Below are 18,898 nucleotides of genomic sequence, written 5' to 3' on the forward strand. Positions count from 1 at the left end.
GCTCTGGTGTGGGCTGGCAGCTACAGCTCCGATTGGACCCCTAGCCTGGGAATCTCCATATGCTGTGGGAGCGGCCCTAGAAAAGATAGAAAAAAAAAAAAAGAAAAGGGTAGAATCAACCATTTAAAAGTAACCTTTCCTGGGAGTTCCCTTGTGGCACAGCAGGTTAAGGATCTAGCATAGTTGCTGCAGCATCTTGGGTCACTGCTGTAGTACAGGTCCCATCCCTGGCCCAGGAATTTCCACATGCTGTGAGAATGACCCAAAAGAAGTAACCTTCTTACCTATAATCTTAAATAAAATCTAGCCCTCATCCAATATTTTTAGTATAGCACATATGAGCATTTGATATTTCATGGAAACAAATTTTTAGAAAGCAATAATGGCAGCAGTTAGTAGGGTGCCAAGGACTGAATAAACGTGGGATTCTGGCTGGAGGCTGAATAAACAGAGGACTTAGTGAATGACTGGATGTCAGAACATCAGGCATGATCCCCCAGGATGCTGGTGGTCTGAGTAAGAGCATGGATGGAGTTGCCGTTAACTGAGATGGGGAAGACTAGAAGAGGAATAGATTGGGAAGTGGTAAATGATCAAATATGGTTTTCGATAGAAGTTTGAGATCTTGTGAGACATGTAGGTGGAGATTTCTTTTTGGCAGTTGGTTTGAGAATAGATATAGGCTGGCTATATAAACTGAAGACTTCTTGGCAAATGGATGGTGTTTGAAGCTGTAGGAGTGAATGAAATAATCTGGAGAATATGTTATGGGTTAAATTGCCAAATTCCAAATTCACAAGTCTCCAAACCCCCACACATCCCTACAAAAGAACTGTTGAAGTTGGGAGCTCCTGTCGTGGCTCAACAGTAATGAACTTGACTAGTAACCCTGAGGACATGGTTTGATCCCTGGCCCCACTCAGTGGGTTAAGGATCCGACATTGCTGTGAGCTGCATTTTAGGTCACAGATGCAGCTTGAATCTCGCATTCCTATGGCTGTGGTGTAGGCCAGCAGCTGTAGCTCCGATCTGACCTCTAGTCTGGGAACTTCTATGTGCCTAGGGTGTAGCCCTAAAAAATATATATATATAGTTGAAGTCTTAACTTTCAGTGTTCTGTAATATGGCCTTATTTGGAGATAGGGTCTTTACAACAGTAATCAAGTTCAGATGAGGTCTCTGGGATTCTAATCCAATATGATCAGTGTCCTTATAAAAAGGACATTTTGACACAGACACATGCAAAGTAAGAACACCACGCAATGATGACGGCAGAGATGGGTGGTGCTTCTACAAGCCATGGCACACCAAAAGTTGGCAGCAAACCCCCGGAAGTTAGGAGAGAGGCATGACACAGATCTTCTTTGATGCCTCTCAGAAGGATATCTTGATCCCGGACTTCTGATCTCCAGAACCATGAGACAATACATTTCTGTTGTTTAAACCATCCAGTTTGTGGGACTTAGTTATGGCAGCCTCAGCAAACTCTACAGAATGCAGGTCCAGTGAAAATCAGAGATTTCAAAACTGAGTCCTGAAATTCTCCTGTGAATATAAAGAGATCAGAGAAGAGAAATCCATAAATGAGGCTAAAATCGAAAGGTCAGAAAATTAGGGGAAAAAATGACAATCCCGTGGTATCATGGATGCTAACAAACAGCGAGAGTCTCGAGAAGAGATTGATCAACCGTTCTGCATATTAGGGGATAATAATGCTGTGTCATTTGGTTCCAAAATGCTGATTCTATTCCCTGCTTCATGGAGGAGGTTGATCAAGGGAAGAATAAACTCCTTTTTTATAAGTTACAGCCTCATCAGCAAGTTCAAAGTGTGCCTGTTGGGGCTCAGAGCTAAGCTTGTCATCTCTGGAGGCTCTGGACAATGTTTCAGAGCTTTTTTTTCAGTAGGTAACTCCAGTTCTGACACCAGTTCCCATATGGGAGTTTTCTAACCCCACCAAGCATTTCTCCAACATCAGTGGAGAGACCTACAGGTCAGCTCCATTCTGACGCTCTACCTGGAGATGGAGTCAGATCCTGCAGGTGAAGGGCTGAGTCCCACAGGATTGTCCCCCATGCAGAGGCCAATCGCAAGTCTAGGACATCAACTATAAATAAGAAATTCCCAGGACCCCCTTCTTGGGGTTAATTAATTTGCTACAGCAGCTCACAGAACTCACAGAACCATGTCACTTGCTAGATGACCGTTTTATTATAAAAGGATATAACACAGGAATGTCCAGGTAGAAGAGATGAGTAAGCCGAGGCATGAAGAAGGGATGCAGAGCTTCCAGGCTCTCTGAACACACTACTCTTCCCAAATCTTCATGGGTTCACAAACCTAGAAGCTCTCAGATTGCTGTCTTTTGGGGATTTTATGGAGGTGTCATGACGTAGGATAATTGATTAAATGAATGGCCATCACTGCTTTCCAGGGTTGGGACTGAAAGATCTAACCTTCGCATCACACACAAGGTTGCCTCCATGGACAACCATCTTCCATCCTTCAGCTTCCTGGGGCTTTCCCGAGCCACCTCATTAACATAACAATAGACATCTTTCTGCTCTCCTCACTAGGACATTTCAAGGATTTTAGGAGCTCAGAGCCAGGAATGAGGATTAAAAAACAAAAATATATTCCTTATTGTAAGTCAGGATCATAATAACATAGTCACAAAGTTCAAATTTAAAAGTAAAGTGAAAAGTCCCCTTCCTGTCCTCCCCCTCATCCTTCCATTCCCCTCCCATGGGCACCTATGTCATTCTTTTATTTAGTGTCCTTCCAAAGATGCCTTAGGCTTATACACATATTTATGAGAAAATGTGAATATAATGCAAAAAGTGGCATGTTATAAACACAGTTGTGTGGCTTATTTTGCCCTAAACAATGTATTTCAAGTTTTCTCCACCAATATACAAACAACTTCCTTATTCATGTTTATGGCTATATTATATTCCACTTCCTAGATTAATTTATCTAATCAGTCCTCAGTTGATGAGCACTTAGTTTCCTTCCAGTTTCCTGGCAGAAAATATTCTGTCATGAGTGTACATGTATGTTATTTGAATGTGGTCAAATTTATCTGTAGAGTATATTCCTGATAGCAAGAATTACTAGGTCAAAAGATGGTGAGTTTGCAAGTTCCCTTGTGGTACAGTGGTTTAAGGATCGGGCATTTCCATAGCTGTTGCACAGGTTACAACTGTGGGGCAGGTTTGATCCCTGGCCAGGGAACTTCCAACTGCCACAGGTGCAGCCAAAAAAATTAAAAAAGAGATGGCAAGTTATTAACTTTGATGGATATGGCCAAATTTCCTTCTGTGTGGTTTTCAGCAACTTGAAATTACACCATCCAAGTGTAAGTTGGACCCCTTAAATCATCTAAGATTTAAACCATCCCTTAAATCTTCTAAGATTTTTCTCCAGTCTCATTTCAGCCTTACAGATAGTTAAAAAAAAGGGGGGAGGGGACTTTAACTTAATTCTTAAATTACTTAAATAAACTAGAATTTAATGAGAATTAAATAAATTCTTAAAACATATTTGTTCAGTGTAAATAACATTCCAAATGTTGACTTTTTACTTCCCTCTGGTGTGTATTAAATTACATGTAGCCAGCCAATTTCTTTTTGGTGTTATTATAAAAAGATAAACAAATGCTTTGGAAGTAAAATTTTAAAAAGGACTACATGAAGGAGTCATTTGAATTATGATTAAATTTGTGAATTTTGATATGGAATCAAAGTACATTTTGTTTGTTTTTTTGACAGTCTATTTAAAAGATTATATTGTAAAATAAATAATATTAAAAAAAAAAAGGAGAGACTTGCCTAACAGTTTGCTTCATCCTACTCATCTGAAGATAAGAACTTTGTTGTAATGTTCACTACTGAAGAAAGAAAAGCCATTTTAGGAAGCACATTTCCATGACCAGAGTCCAAAGTGGGAGATTAACCATAGAAGCAGAATCACTGTCCTGTGACTCAGGATGAGACAAGGGGGGTTGTGATTTGGAGCGTCTGAGAGAAAAGATGTATTGATGTCTAAAGGAAGAGTTTTGCAATATCTGATAATGTGATTTTTAAAAAATCTGTAGTGAAGTAGAGAATCCCTTATAACCCACCCAACTTCATTTTCCTTTGACAATGTTTAAAATGAAGTGGATTTTGCTTGACATGACCCAAGTGGATAAAAGGGAAGACAAATGACCAGAATTTATATTAGCTAAGACTTGTGTGCTCCTGCCTGTAGGCTTGTATGGAGAAGTGTTTTTTGTTTTTTTGTTTGTTTGTTTGTTTTTAATGTGCTTTTTTTTTTTTTTTTTTTAAGAGTAAGATACTAGGCTAAACACAAATTCCAAACAAATAAGTTCATTAGGTCTCTGTAAGCCTAAAAGCATTGACCAGATCAACCTTCCAAATTAGCTCTTCTTGAAGAAAATATATAAGACTCTAGCTAGGCTTGGAAGCCCGAGTAACACACTGCCATGCATGATAGGAAGGAGTGAACTTGTCCAATGTCCTATTGCTTGACTTTGGCCAAGTCACTCCACTGACTGTAATTCTGGCCACTTATAGAATCAGCACAAAGGGACTCTATATCCATTTTGCCTCAGGGAGGATTTTACAGAGCTAGGCCTTAAAATTAGTTTAAGTTACTCTAAAATTCTCAACACAAATTTCTGACCATACAGGGTCAGTTTGTCTACTGACAGGATGCACTTAACTTCTCCGTTTTGTATAAGAATGTGCAGATTCTGTTTGTGGACATGATGTATTTTGGTATATTTAAATTCATTATTTTTTTTTTCTGAGAAGTTGACAGTCAGGTTACTGTGATTTAAAAAACCGTAATTCCTTCCCCTGCCACAAAATCTCAGTGACAATCAAAAGAATTTCTCTCTGTTAAAAATGATTCCATGTGGAGTTCCCGTCGTGGCGCAATGGTTAACGAATCCAACTAGGAACCATGAGGTTGCGGGTTCGGTCCCTGCCCTTGCTCAGTGGGTTAACGATCCGGCGTTGCCATGATCTGTGGTGTAGGTCGCAGACACGGCTTGGATCCCGCATTGCTGTGGCTCTGGCGTAGGGCAGTGGTTACAGCTCCGATTCGACCCCTAGCCTGGGAACCTCCATATGCCTCGGGAGCGGCCCAAAGAAATAGCAAAAAGACAAAAAAAAAAAAATGATTCCATGTAAACATCACTCATTAACTTCATGGAATTGATGGAATTTAACACTTCATTTGCTACTCAGGCCACAGTTTTTTCCATGGAAGAGAAAAAAAAAAAAAAAAAGAATGAATATTCACACTTAACTTTTAGCTTCAGGCTAAAATGTATTATGCACCATATTTTGGTTTTTAAAAATAATCACCTTGTCACAGTTCAATGGCAAAGTGAAGTCAACTCTGTCAATAGAGACAATTTGAGGGGGAAAAAACAGTCTTCATTCCCTTGAGTATTATTTCATTTCAATGCTCCTGATTTTCTACCTGCTGCTTTTTTGGGAATGCTCCATGGGACAGTATAATGAAGTCTAAAATACCACCCTCGGAAAGCTCATCTTTGCTGACAGCACAGAGCTGACAAGTACGGATGTTCTCATACATTGTTCCTATTTGAACACTATATTTTATGTACGTAAAATGCATGTCTAGAAGGTTCCTTTTAAACTCCACACGCACAGAAAAAACCTGGATCCCCATATGTCTACCAATGTATTGCATGAATACATTAACGCCATCACATCACCAACTGCTTTCATTGTTTTGCTGTAAAAGGAATCATAGTCAGGATATACATCACTTAAAATGGATTTTTCACCATATCCCAGAAGAAAGCCCAAGTGTTTGTTAGGAAAAACTCAGATGAAAAAAATAAAAGTAGTAGACATTATCTCTGATAGAAGAGATTGCCAGTTGAATGTAGCTGACAACTTTCTTTTTTCGAAGCAGAGAGGAGATGGGGTTGTAGAGGAGGTTTGAATTCTATCACTTTAAAACTTACTCTCAAAGAAAGGCCAAAATGATTTCCACAAGTTTCTGTTGATTCTTTAGAGGCCAGGTGCCTTTCAGTTTGCCTCTGTCTAAAGCAGATTAAAAGTAAACGAGGATTATTTCTTTAGAAAATCAGAATGTCTTTCATGGCCAGAGTGGTTCACCTTTCCTTTTCTGCCAATTATTATTATTACTATTATTATTATTTTAATAGAGATCAAAATCTTTACCTAAAGAATTGATTTTATTCTGGCATATGCTTAGATATTGCACAGCAAGTATAAGTAAGTCAATGAATTAATGCATAAAGACAGATAAGATCTGACAAATTACAGAAAAAAAAGATGATTCCTCATATGAGTGCTGATACAATTAATATAGGTTTTTCTTTAATACTGTATGTTTTTGCCCCAGTCTTGGCACCCTGTGAAAATTGCTTTTTCTCTAAGAGCTTGGAGCAACAGTGACCACAGGAATAATGTTGTCCTGTTTCCCTCTTCTGATAGTGATATTCAGAGGTCAGATGAGATTTACAAAATCTTCGAGGTCCTCAGAAGAAAAGCTTAACGTGAACTCAAGTGACCGTCACTGCCAAAACTACATTTCGCCTAGGAAAATCTTTGGTTTGATACTCTTCTCTTAAATTTCTGGAGAAAAAGTTAAGAAAACTCCTATGATGAGAGCAGGCAAAAGCCTGCAGTAAGTTCAAAATGGTTGATCCAAGAAAGAAATTGAATTGAGCCATGGCAAATGAGCAGAGTGAGGATAACTTCAGTGAATTGCATAAAGGTCAAAGACAGCTTTGTAGACAACAGTCCCAAGCTGTCTGTGCTCTGCAGCTCACCAGGGATTTTTTTTGTTGTCGAATCCCATACATGTGGACCTACTTTTCTAGGGGATTGTCATAAAAGCCACCAAAGCAAATGTGGGCAAGTCTACAAATTAGTAAGTATATCTATAGATCGCTCCATAAATGCCACATAAGCACATGAGAGAGACATACGTAGTTTGTGATTATTTTAAATTCCATTTTACAAACTGATAAACTTTATGCGCAGAGTGAGGAAGAGATGCAGATAGTAGAATACGTGAGAAGGATTAATGAACGAAGAGTATTTTTGTTATGGTTTAAATGGCTGTAGGTTACACATCATTTAACAAAATCCAGTTACGTGGTCAATTACAGACTTGGCTCATTTTTTTATACCATGCCTCCTTTTTCTTCTTTGATGGATTATTAGCAAGAGGAGCTCCTTGTGCTCATTGAGAACAAAGAAAGTGCAAGTCATATCTCATTACATACCTTGAGTCTCCACTCCCTCCCACCCCCCTCAATTCAGCTCACCTTGGATGTACCCCTATCATGGCACTGACAACACTGATTGAGATTGTGTGTTTATAGTCCTTCTCCCAAAAGGTAAGACCTTCTATTCTTGCTATCACTAGTGTTTAAAGATGAAGTATTTTTAGTGAGTTGAACTAAGTGTTGTCTGTGTACTCAAGAAATACCACTAAGCAGATATTTTCAAAGGGAAGGTTGTGCAACTGGCTTAGAGCAGGCCTAGACCTCACTAAACTATTAGGGTTCCTATGGTCTGCATTAATGATAAATACGTAGCATGAGATGTAGTGGTATAGCTGGACTGCAAAGACCACACTTGGAGTAATGTATCTGTTTCTCAGTAATGCACTTGGAAGGTCACCCATGTACAACATAATTGGAGAAAGGTATGAGGAAACTAGAAAAGTTCAACCTCTAGAGAGCTTTTGGGGGCATTAACTTTGTTTTGATTTTGTCAGTTTCTCGGGAAGGAAGATTATATTTGTTTTTTTTGTGACTCCAGAGGAGAGAATTCAATGAATAATGATAGAGAGAAGCACGTTTAGCTGTCTATAAACATTTTTATTTTTTAATATTTTCATATTTTAAATCAAAATAAGTACATAACTCCATCTATCATTGCTGTTTTCTAAGTGTAACAATGTTTTCACAATAAAATAGAACAGACAGAGTTTCATAATAGAGGCTAGTCTCTTAGTAGTAATAAATTGAACTTTAAGAAAAACCCAGGGCATCATCTTATTTCTCTCAGTTTGTCATAGACCAATAAAAATACAGTGAATTGCCGATGATCTAAGAGCTTCTTTTGGGAGTTATCGACTTTGATTATATTCCTCTTTTCCTGAGTTTTAATTCCATGAATTCAATGAAAGGTAAAGGATAACTTGCTGGTAGTAATTTTAAGTCAAAGATTTAAATCAAATTTAAATTATTTAGCGTACGAAAACATCTTTAACCCCTTATTAATGGCTAAAAAATTAATCTCTGTAGAATTGGAAGAGGAAGGTAAGGCTAAAACATTTTTTTCACTTGCTGAAAACCCTCTAAAATGCATCTGGATACTTCTCTGCATTAGGCTTTAACTAGATATTGGTGCAAATTGGTTAGTAAAATGGACTTTTCTGCTTCCTCATTTTCTCTTCAATCTTTTGATGAGCCGACTTGTTTTAAATATCGAGTACTGTAATGATAGACCATAATTTATATATGAGTATTAGCAAACTCTAGACTAAATGGTCCTAAGAATTGAAGAATGTAGTCACTATTTGTCAAATATCCTATAGTCTTTTTCAGCTTAAAGAAGGGTGAAGCTAAAGAGAGATTTACGTCTTCTCTTGGAACATAGCCACCTTTTTATCTAGTTGTAACTAAAAGAAAATGTATTTAATTTATTATTTCAATTTACAGAAGTGCATTCACAGCCCCAACCTCAGTGTAGTACAGAGTATGTATTTCATTTCGGTAAAGAAAGACTAAACTGAGTCAATATTTGAAGGACTGGCACTGTGTGGAGGTCAACAGACTCTGGATCATTTGAACTGCCCAGCAGATATGTGTGTGGCTGTGTGAATGCCTGAGTATGTGTGCCTTATTCAGCGCCTTGCATATTTTTAAATGACTGACCTAGGGGTGTTGTTATCTGAATGCTTAAAAATGCCTATGACATCTGATACGTCACGAATCCTTTGTCCTCCCCTCTGTCATCACACATGTAGCTAGTCTGCTAGTTGGAGCAGAATCATTCATTTCAGGGCCTTAATCTTCACTTTTTGGACTGAACAATTCTTACATTTAAAACAACTAATTTCATTCCACATATAAGTTGTATCCTATGGTATTTGTCTTTCTCTTTCTGACTTACTTCACTTAGAATGAGAATCTCTAATTGCATCCATGTTGCTGCAAATGGCATTGTTTTGTTCTTTTTTATGGCTGAGTAGTTTTCAAGGGATGGGGGAATGAGTGTGGGGGGGAGGGAGTGGGATGGAAGGGGAGTTTGGGGTTGGTAGATGCAAACTATTACGTTTAGAATGGATAAGCAATGAAGTCTTACAGTATAGCGCAGGGAACTATATCCAATCTCTTGGAGTAGAACATGATGGAAGGTAGTATGAAAAAAAGAATATATATATATATGAATATATATATGAATATATATATGAATATATATATATATGACTGTACAGCAGAAATTGACACAACACTGTAAATCAACTATATGCTAATAAAAAAAAAAAACCAACTAGTTTCATTCCTGTTTGCAGGCTAAAGTGGTTTATTGGAGCATTATAAAGTTTAATGTTCCTTTAAAATCTTCCTACAGAAGAGCTTATGCTCCTTAAATTTCTTTTTCAATGAAGTTTTAGGAATTTGAATAACAACTATATCACTCAATACTCTTGTTTAAACATTTCCAAAACCTGGGTTTCAGTTATCCACTAGGTTAATCTTGTTTCTATTTTCAAAATAATATGCCCTTTAAAAAAAAAAGAGTCACCACAAAAGTGACACAGTGATTCCAGCAGAGAAAGATAATAGGTGTTATAGAGGATCATTCCAAAGTAACCGCTGATATGAAGCTCCTGGCCAAATTAGGCAAAAGTACAGCATTAAATGGGTCTTCTACAAGCAGAGATATTCTGAGGTCTAACTTAGGTGTATCAACTTCAAGATCATCCCTCTACCATGACATTCTCTGTGTGTGTGTTTTTATTTTCCCTCTTCCCCAAGTTTTTCTCCAAACCTTCCATATTCTCAGTATTTTTTCTTTTTTTCTTTTTTTACACTCAGAATCAGAGTTGTACCATAGCCCTCAGGAGGACAGTGCAAAATATCTCATTGGAGTTCAGGGACATGATCAAAGTCGTCTGCATAAAAGTTAGTGAAAAGCGTGAGGGGGTCCAAAGGAAGTTTTGATGACTCTTTCATGGCTTGGTGCTGGAGTTCCGTGATAATCACCCAGAATGGGATTAACAAAAATGAAATTGTCTCCAACTGAAGGGTGTATATACTTGCTTTCATCTTTATCTTAAAACTCATTACTGATATTTGCTGAGATGTAGCCAAGCTGTTTGAAATGCAAACCAAAATAATGTGCTAAATCCTCACTAACTAAAAAGACCTCCAGACACAGTCACACCTAGAATAAAACTTATTGCAAAGTTATTTCTAGAGATTTACTTGGAATAAAAGAAGGAATCGTCTAATAAAAAATTATTAAATTTATCATTTCAAGTTGATATGCCTCTTGTGAGAGTGCTTTGATATTCTGGACATTTTGGCTGATCTATGTCATTTTTCTCTTCCATTGAGGGTATTTTCTAAGATTTGAGGCAAAGGTTCTTATAGCAGATGCTAATTTATATTTTCACTTCAGAAATTGAGATTTGGGGGTAAATTAAAAAAAAAAATCCTTAATCACTCCCCTGCTCATATGATTCTAGACTCTAAATAAACTCTAGCTCAATCAGTGAGCCTTAGACCATAAGAACCAATGGAATATCTGACCTGCAGAGACAGAGAGGAGTCGAGAGACTGGTGCGGAAGATATGAGGGTTGCATTTGTCAGCAGAGAAGGTAAAGAATGAGGCACTACCTGGGGATGGTGGAGATGAATACCTACCACTAAGGGGCCAACAGAAGCACTCTTGAAACATTCTAGAAGTATTTTGTTCTTACAAGCAAAATACGACTCTCTATGAGAGCATCACTTCTATGGCCTTTACTAGCACATAAAAATTGAAATTCTGAAGGCATTTTCCCTTATTTTTATTATTTCTAAATTATAATCTGATGTTCTAGGAAATAAAATACAACTATTTTATCTAATTTTAACTAATTTAACTAATTCAACAAATGTCTAACTTTTCTCCCAAAGATTATCTTTCCCTATGTGGGAATGTTTAAGTAGATTATAACTTTTTATTTTACCTGTAAAATATTACCCATCATTGTTAATTTCTTTGGAGCCATGAATACATTTGGGAAGCCCAACACAAAGTTTGGATCCTACCATAGAGAAAGGATCACACACACACACACACACACACACACACACACACACACACAAAATTTTTGAAAAAAATTTATGGGCTTTACAAAATGCTTGAAGTTTGTCTATGAATGCTTAAGAAGACCTAGATTAGAATAAGATAAAATTGTAGCTTAGATGACAGCTCACTATTGCCGAAAGGGGTTTTGTTGGTGACTTGGAAATAAAAAATAGCTGATAAGGTTCTCAATCCTGGTTGTAATCTTTAAAAATGTCATTGTTTATGGGCCTGTAATGAATGTTCAGGATTTTTGGAGTTATACCAACTTCAATTTTAGAATGAAACTTTTCATTGCCATCCTTTGCTGCATTTATTTGAGAAATGAGAATAATTACCAGTGTGGTTTCCAAACGGAATCCAAGTTAATTTCTATTAGTGACAGGATGTGCAGTATCATATGTAAACAAAAAAAGACTACCTAATTAAAAGATTTCTGAAGGAGATTTCAATTTTCTGAATGTTGGTGCTTATCCTAAATAATATGTCTCAATTCAGCCAACTCACATCATTGCCAAGTTTCTGTCATTTGGCAGGTTGTTCCAACATTTAAATTCCAATATTCAATGAAAAGAGCTCTGCAGAAAAGGACATTTTTCTGAATGAACAGTCTTACCTGCCATCAATACATGAAACAAAGTATTGCCTCACCCCAGGTATCACTGGGGTCAGTCAGTTAGTCAGTCATTAAATATTGATTGAATGCTTACTGTGTGCTAAGCGTTCAAGTACAGGGACAGTCTTTGTCTTAAAGGGCTGTAGTCTCCTGGAGAAGCAACTAGGATTTATTCTCATAGGGCAGTATGAAAGCACATCACCCATACCTTTCACCTACAATTTTTCAGTGGCATCCAACTTTCTATTTTCTACTGCAGCCAGAGAGATATTTCTAAACTTCAAAACAGTGCATGTCATTCTGCTTAAAATTCTGCACTAGCTTCACATTGCTCCTGGGATCAAAATCCTTAGCTTTCTGTACATGATGCCTATTTCATCTTCCTCTTAGCTCCCGGAGCCCCTTTTCCATTCTCTTCTTCACTTTCCCAAATACCTTTGCCGATACTACATTCTATTCACCTTTATGTATAAATTGAAAAGTCAATAGGATCAATAAATCTTCCCTAACATCCAAACCCGAATGAGGGACTAGATGTGGTAATGTACAGGAGTGGAGTATTAATTAAATAATTTGTCAAAACTAATGGCTGAATGCTTTTGTAGCAAGAGAGCAAAGAGTTAAAAATGACTCCTCTTTTCTGTTTTACGTAACTCAGTAAATGGCAGACCCATTTAAAGTGAGTGGTGTGCTAAAAGAAGAAGGTTTGGGAAGAAAAGAAGGTTGAGTTGCAGTTGAATATGGAAAAGCCACATGGAGATGCCCAGTTAGTAGTTAAATATGTGGATTTGATGTTGTAGGTGAGACCTAGGCTATACATATAGGTATGGGTGTTATTTATGCAAATACAGATCAATGAAATGATAGAAAAAATGAGATAAACCAGGAAGGATGGAAAGAGAGGAGGGAGGGGTTGGGGAGAGGGTTTAGAGGGAGAGAAGGAAGGGAATGGAAGGGAAGGGAAAAGATAGATGAGATGCGGATTCAAATACATAATTCTATAGAAACCAATCCTACAGGGGATGGTAGAGAAAATACATTTTTGAAAGAAGGCTTAGAAGAAGCAGTCAGAAAACAAAAACTTCCCTGGCTGTCCAATGCCATGAAAAATGAATGTTTCAAGAAGGCAAGAATCAGAGCTATTTCCTATGGAGATGTCACATCCTATTTAAAATAAGCATTAAAAGAAATCATTGAATTTATCAATAAATCCCATGACTGTCGAACAGACCTGAGCTTTTGAGAACAACATTAACAAAGGTGAATGTAGAAGCAGAAGCATCATGAGTTGAGAAATGAAATGAAGCCTGTGAATGGAAACTGTTCTCCAAGTATTTGGCTCTTAAGTGGAAGGCAGACCATACCAGAAAAACATTCACTTAAAAAATACCTTCGGGGAGTTCCAGTCGTGGCGCAGTGATTAACGAATCCAACTAGGAACCAGGAGGTTGCGGGTTCGGTCCCTGCCCTTGCTCAGTGGGTTAACGATCCAGCGTTGCCCTGAGCTGTGGTGTAGGTTGCAGACACGGCTTGGATCCCGCGTTGCTGTGGCTCTGGCGTAGGCTGGTGGCTACAGCTCTGATTAGACCCCTAGCCTGGGAACCTCCATATGCCGCGGGAGCGGCCCAAGAAATAGCAAAAAAAAAAAAAAATCCGACTAGGAACCATGAGGTTGCGGGTTCGATCCCTGGCCTTGCTCAGTGTGTTAAGGATCGGGTGTTACCATGAGCTGTGGTGTGGGTCGCAGACTCGGCTCGCATCCCGCATTGCTGTGGCTGTGGCATAAGCCAGGGGCTACAGCTCTGATTAGTCCCTAGCCTGGGAACCTCCATATGCCACGGGAGCGGCTCAAGAAAAGGCAAAAGGACAAAAAAAAAAAACAAAAAACAAAAAAAACCCCAAAAAACAAAAAAAACAAAAACAAAACCTTCGGGGGTTCCAGTTGCAGCTCAGCAGAAAGGAATCTGACTAGCATCTATGAGGACACAGGTTCAATCCCTGGCCTCACTCAGTGGGTCAGGGATCCAGCGTTGCCTTGAGCTGAGTTGTAGGTCACAGATGTGGCTCAGATCCTGCATTGCTGTGGCTGTGGTGTAGGCCAGCGGCTACAGCTCCAATTGGACCCCTATGTCATGGGTGCAGCCCTAAAAAGACAAAAGAAAAAAAAAAACTAACAGAAAAACCAAAACCAAAAACACCTTCTATCAATTGCTTGGAAAAGCTGTATTTTTTCATATATGCAAAGCAAATGGATACCAATGGTATTATTATTATTATTGCCAAACCAAACAACAGAGGTCTGAGACTGGAACTCCCAAAGGTGTTTTTTTAGTGAACGTTTTTCTGGTATGGTCTGCCTTCCACTTAACTGAATACTTGGAGAGCAGAATGTTCTAAATACTTGGAGAACAGAGCCCATGTTTGTGTCTGAGGTTTATTTGGCTTCGTGTATTATATTTTCCTGTCGTTGTTAGAAAAATCAAGGAGTTTACAATCACTGTGAATACCATTTGGTATTGACAAAATGGTAATTTCAAGATAAGATATAAGAATTAAAGACAAAGGAAGAAGAAAAATCCAAGCATATTTCCCATGGGTGTGAATCAGCTGAGGTTCTTCCTAAAGGATGGAGGTAAGCATATTAAGAGAGAGTGTCTGCTGTATTTTAATTATTATTTCACAGTGTCAGAGCACTGGCTTGAAGCTCTGACCTACTAAGTCTTAATCCTTGAAGGCTCAGGGTAAGAAAGTGACTCGAGTGTGATGAAATCTCCCTGTTCCTCTAGGTTCCAGTGGTCAGAACCATGGTAGGTTAGGACAGCTAACTACAATAAGTGTCAGCAGAAGTGGGTTCCTCTGTATTTCTTTAGCTTTCACCATTAGTTTAGTGTGCAGCGGTATTGCCTACTAAATATACACAGTGCAAATATTCTAATCAGCGAGGTCTTTAATGTTTGTTAGTGAAATGATGGATTGAATTCTGCACCCAGTGTTGACCTGATGCTGTAAATGTGTAAGCTGATGAGCTACGAAATTTGTCAAATTCATGGTAATTATTTTTCAGCTTATGGCAATTTTAATTCATTGGTCATCTCATTGAGTGCACCATACCAAGCTATGACAGCAAAAAACAAACAAACATTTAAGATAATTAGGTAAAAATTCTTTCATCATTTGAGTTAAGAGAAGTGATCTAAAATGTTTTGAAAACTATATTCAGCATAATTAATTGAATTAGTATCAAAATCATATTTTCTGTGCTTTTTATTTAGCAAAACCACCTAGCATATATCATTATAATAGCATTTGCTATCTCTTTTTATAACTAGCATTTTTGGAGTAAGTAACATGGGATGAAGCTATAGTACAGGAGCTAAGAATTTGGGGTCTAAAATCAGGCCATCAGTTCTGCTATTGACTAGCTGAGTAATCTCGAGTGAACTGCTCTATTTCTGTGCCTCAGTCTCTTCATCTATCAAAAGATGATAGGAATGGTACTTATTGTCTTGAGATGTTGTGAGGATTAAATGAGATAATTCAAGCCTTTATATAGTAAGCATTCAATAAGTGTTAGCTCATTTTAGCCTTTGATGATGTCTCATCCTAAAAAGCTGAAATACACAAGGAAGGACTGGTTGGTCAGCCTTGAGTTATTAATTAGGAACCAGTGGTTGGAGAAGAAGTGAAAATATCTCAAAATCCAGACCTTCCTGGTCTGTTCCTGCAGGTAACAGAAACACCAAGACTGCAAGGTCTGCAGGAGAAATAAAAATATTCTGAGTCAATCAAGGACTCCAGTCCTTGATTCAACTCAACTTTATGAGGAAAGACCTGCCCCCTCCTCCCTAATTAAATGGAGCTCACAGTGGATTGATTTAGAGACCAATGTCTTCAGCACAGACACAGGAAACTTTCTTTGGGACCAAGAAGCACCTAGTTATAAATAATTAATAAAAACAAAACCACATTGGTGATGGGAGGAATTTAGAAAATACAAATAAATAGGGAGATTTAAATCACTAGAGGAGAATAAAATTTCTTCACGAAGTGATGACTACTACTACTATTCTGGTGTAAAGAGTGTGTATGTGCAAATTGACATTTATAAAAATAAGATCACCTGGGTCATATTATAATCTGTTTTTGTTTCCCTGAATACTATAGTCATTTTTTTTCCTGGTATGTTTAGGTTCTATGGCATATTTATGCAGCATAATTATAAATAGTTTCCTACATTTATTTAATGCCTACATCATAGTTGATTTCACCACCCTGTTATTGAATATCTGGTCCATTTCCTACTTTTGCTACTATAAATAGCATGGCAGTGAACATCTGGGCCTACTAAATATTAGCGTGTGTGGAAGTATGTGTGTATTTGTATACACACATTTCAGGTTCTCTATTTTCTGTTTCTCTCTCTCAAATGTTTCCTATTTTCTGTTTCTCTCAAATGTTAAATATTTTCATTTCCCCATACTTTAAAGGTAATGTAAAAGATAATGAGGCCAGAAATAAAAGTGAGCTCTATGAAACAACAGCATTTTAAACATTATTTTACATGGTTGCTAAAAGGAACTTGGACAACATTATTTTAAAGGACCAATTTGAGGACATAGTAAGAGCGAAGGCAAGACCCAGGTGACAGTCTTATATAAAGATGCCGTATATACATGTCATTCATATGCATAGATACGTGTGTGCGCTGCTTCCTTAGAAGGAAGTGATCACATTTGATGGCTCACAGCCCATCTTGGAGACTGACTCCTCTCCATCCAGCCCTAAAAATCAGAGGGACTTCCGTTTCAGCAGAAGGTGGTTAATGTCATGTTCTGCCTAAACTGGACACAGATCTGGGTGTCCAGGTGCATTATACAGGTGTCTCTGGTCTTGAGTAATCATCTGAGCACCGTATCTTTGACCTGTTCAGTGTACCTATGGCTGGCTTTTTGATGCACAGAGTTCTGGGGCCATTGAGTACAACTGGGAAACTAACTTATAACCAGCTGGTGGAGACATCACCAGCAAGCCTTAAGGGACACTGACCTCGTGACAGAGAGCATGATGGCAGAGCAGTTCTAGGAGATGACAGTGGCCGGCTGACTACCATGGTCTGCATGAGCTAAGGGCAGCAGCTAGGGAGGGCAAGCTTAGCGTCTTTTCCCCAAACAACCCTTTTAGCACTATGACTAAGCGTAAGGGTCCCTTGCACCTACCTGTCACCAGCCAAGACTTTCAGGAGGAGCAAGCAGTGTAGGAGAGCATGAACAGTATGGATGGAGACAGCTGCTTTTGTGACTGTGATCTTTACCTAAGTCATCCCTTGTGCAAGGGCTCCAGAGGGGAAGGTGTGAGTGGCTCCCCGGAAAAGCAGCAGCAGGCAGACCAGGATGACCTGGTCGCCTTGTCCCTGCATCAGCAATGGCAGCCACCAAGCATGTTGGGTCTTAGGGACTTGGAACTGGCCCAGCAACTTCCATAAGAGGAATGCTGACAGCAGCAAGCTGTCCAGCCTGTGGCAACATGAGTCCCAGCGCTGTGGAGGAGAGGGGCCCATCTGGATGAGCAGCAAGAGTCACACTGTGTCACCTGTAGCCTGCCCAGTGCTGAGCTGCTCTGCTCCTCTTTCAAAGGCCATGGCTCTTTCACTTGCTCCCCCAGCTCAACCCCTGAGATATGTTTCTCTTGAAAGAAAGCTAAAAAGAATCGCTATACCATCGGCTAGTAACTTTGTCATGGCCTCGGTTGAAGGAGGTGTGACAATTGGCAGTTCTGCATTTCGTAGTTATGAAATTTGTGTCACTCTTCTTAGCTCCTTATGGTTATATTTTAGTATTGATTGTTTAAGACGATTTCAATAGGAATAGTGGTAAGGAATTTGTTTCTAAAGATGTTGTCCACAGTTTAAGCAGTTTCAACAAAATTGTTCACAAGTATACACTTCAACAAAATTTCAGAGACCAATAACTTCTTATATGTGTGTGTGTTTGTGTGGGTGTGCGCATGCATGTGTGTTTTAATCCATTAGAAGATTTAGTCTGGATCTGCCTGACATGCGGGTGATAGGTTTCTATCTCTTGGTCTAATTAACACCTTTAATCTTTTTTAGTGGTTAGGCATTCTCTCTTTGGTTTTGAGGCATGCTAAAGATAAAAGCACATGGGATCCTGGAGGTTAATCCTTCCTGTTCTTTATTTCTTAATTTCTGCCAGGGGGATTCCCTTTCCATCATGGCTATTTATTCAGGAACCCTGATGATATATGCTTTGAGTAAGAGAGAGTTGGTTTAGAACTACCATCCAATACTACTAGATGCTAAGTGATAGGGGTTCTAATTAATAACTGCTAAGTCAACACAACTCTAATTTCTTATTTATCTTTTTTATTATTGTGGCTAAGAAAGTAATCAAATTAATGCTTTTAGAATTAATATTGAACCCAGGTAGTACCATTCCTAGAATCATTCTAGTGAAACTGTAACAAGAATGGCAAAAACAAAAAACAAAAAACGGATTTATGTAATCAAATATGTTACTGATGAATACAGCTTATTGGTGATGATTTGCTTTTTTCAATAATATAAAGTCTTGAATTTCCTATGGTGTTGAGGGTGATAAAAATGCATTAAATTTTGGCACTAAATAAGTCATAGAGAATTGACTTTTCATCTTAGAATTCAGATTTTTCAAGTGTTAATATGTTTTACATAAGATAAACTGTTGTGATCATTTGCCCCAGAGCAATATTTTTTAGAATTTTGGAAAATATGCTGAGAAGATTTTATGTGTAAAAATAGACTCTCTTTCAAGATCCTCCATTCGGATTTTTAGGTAAACTACAGATTTATAAGTATTTTGAAGTTAATGTAACATTTTCAATAGATTAGTATGGCTT

At 38.2% G+C, this 18,898-nt stretch overlaps 1 pseudogene; it reads left to right on the forward strand.

The window, feature by feature from the left end:
- Positions 1–1,265: 1,265 nt before the first annotated feature.
- On the forward strand, positions 1,266–17,531 carry LOC125128681 (ubiquitin carboxyl-terminal hydrolase MINDY-1-like; annotated as a pseudogene).
- The last annotated feature ends 1,367 nt before the right edge of the window (positions 17,532–18,898 follow it).

The sequence above is a fragment of the Phacochoerus africanus genome, chromosome 6 (genome assembly GCF_016906955.1).
Source record: "Phacochoerus africanus isolate WHEZ1 chromosome 6, ROS_Pafr_v1, whole genome shotgun sequence".
Classification (NCBI taxonomy): domain Eukaryota; kingdom Metazoa; phylum Chordata; class Mammalia; order Artiodactyla; family Suidae; genus Phacochoerus; species Phacochoerus africanus.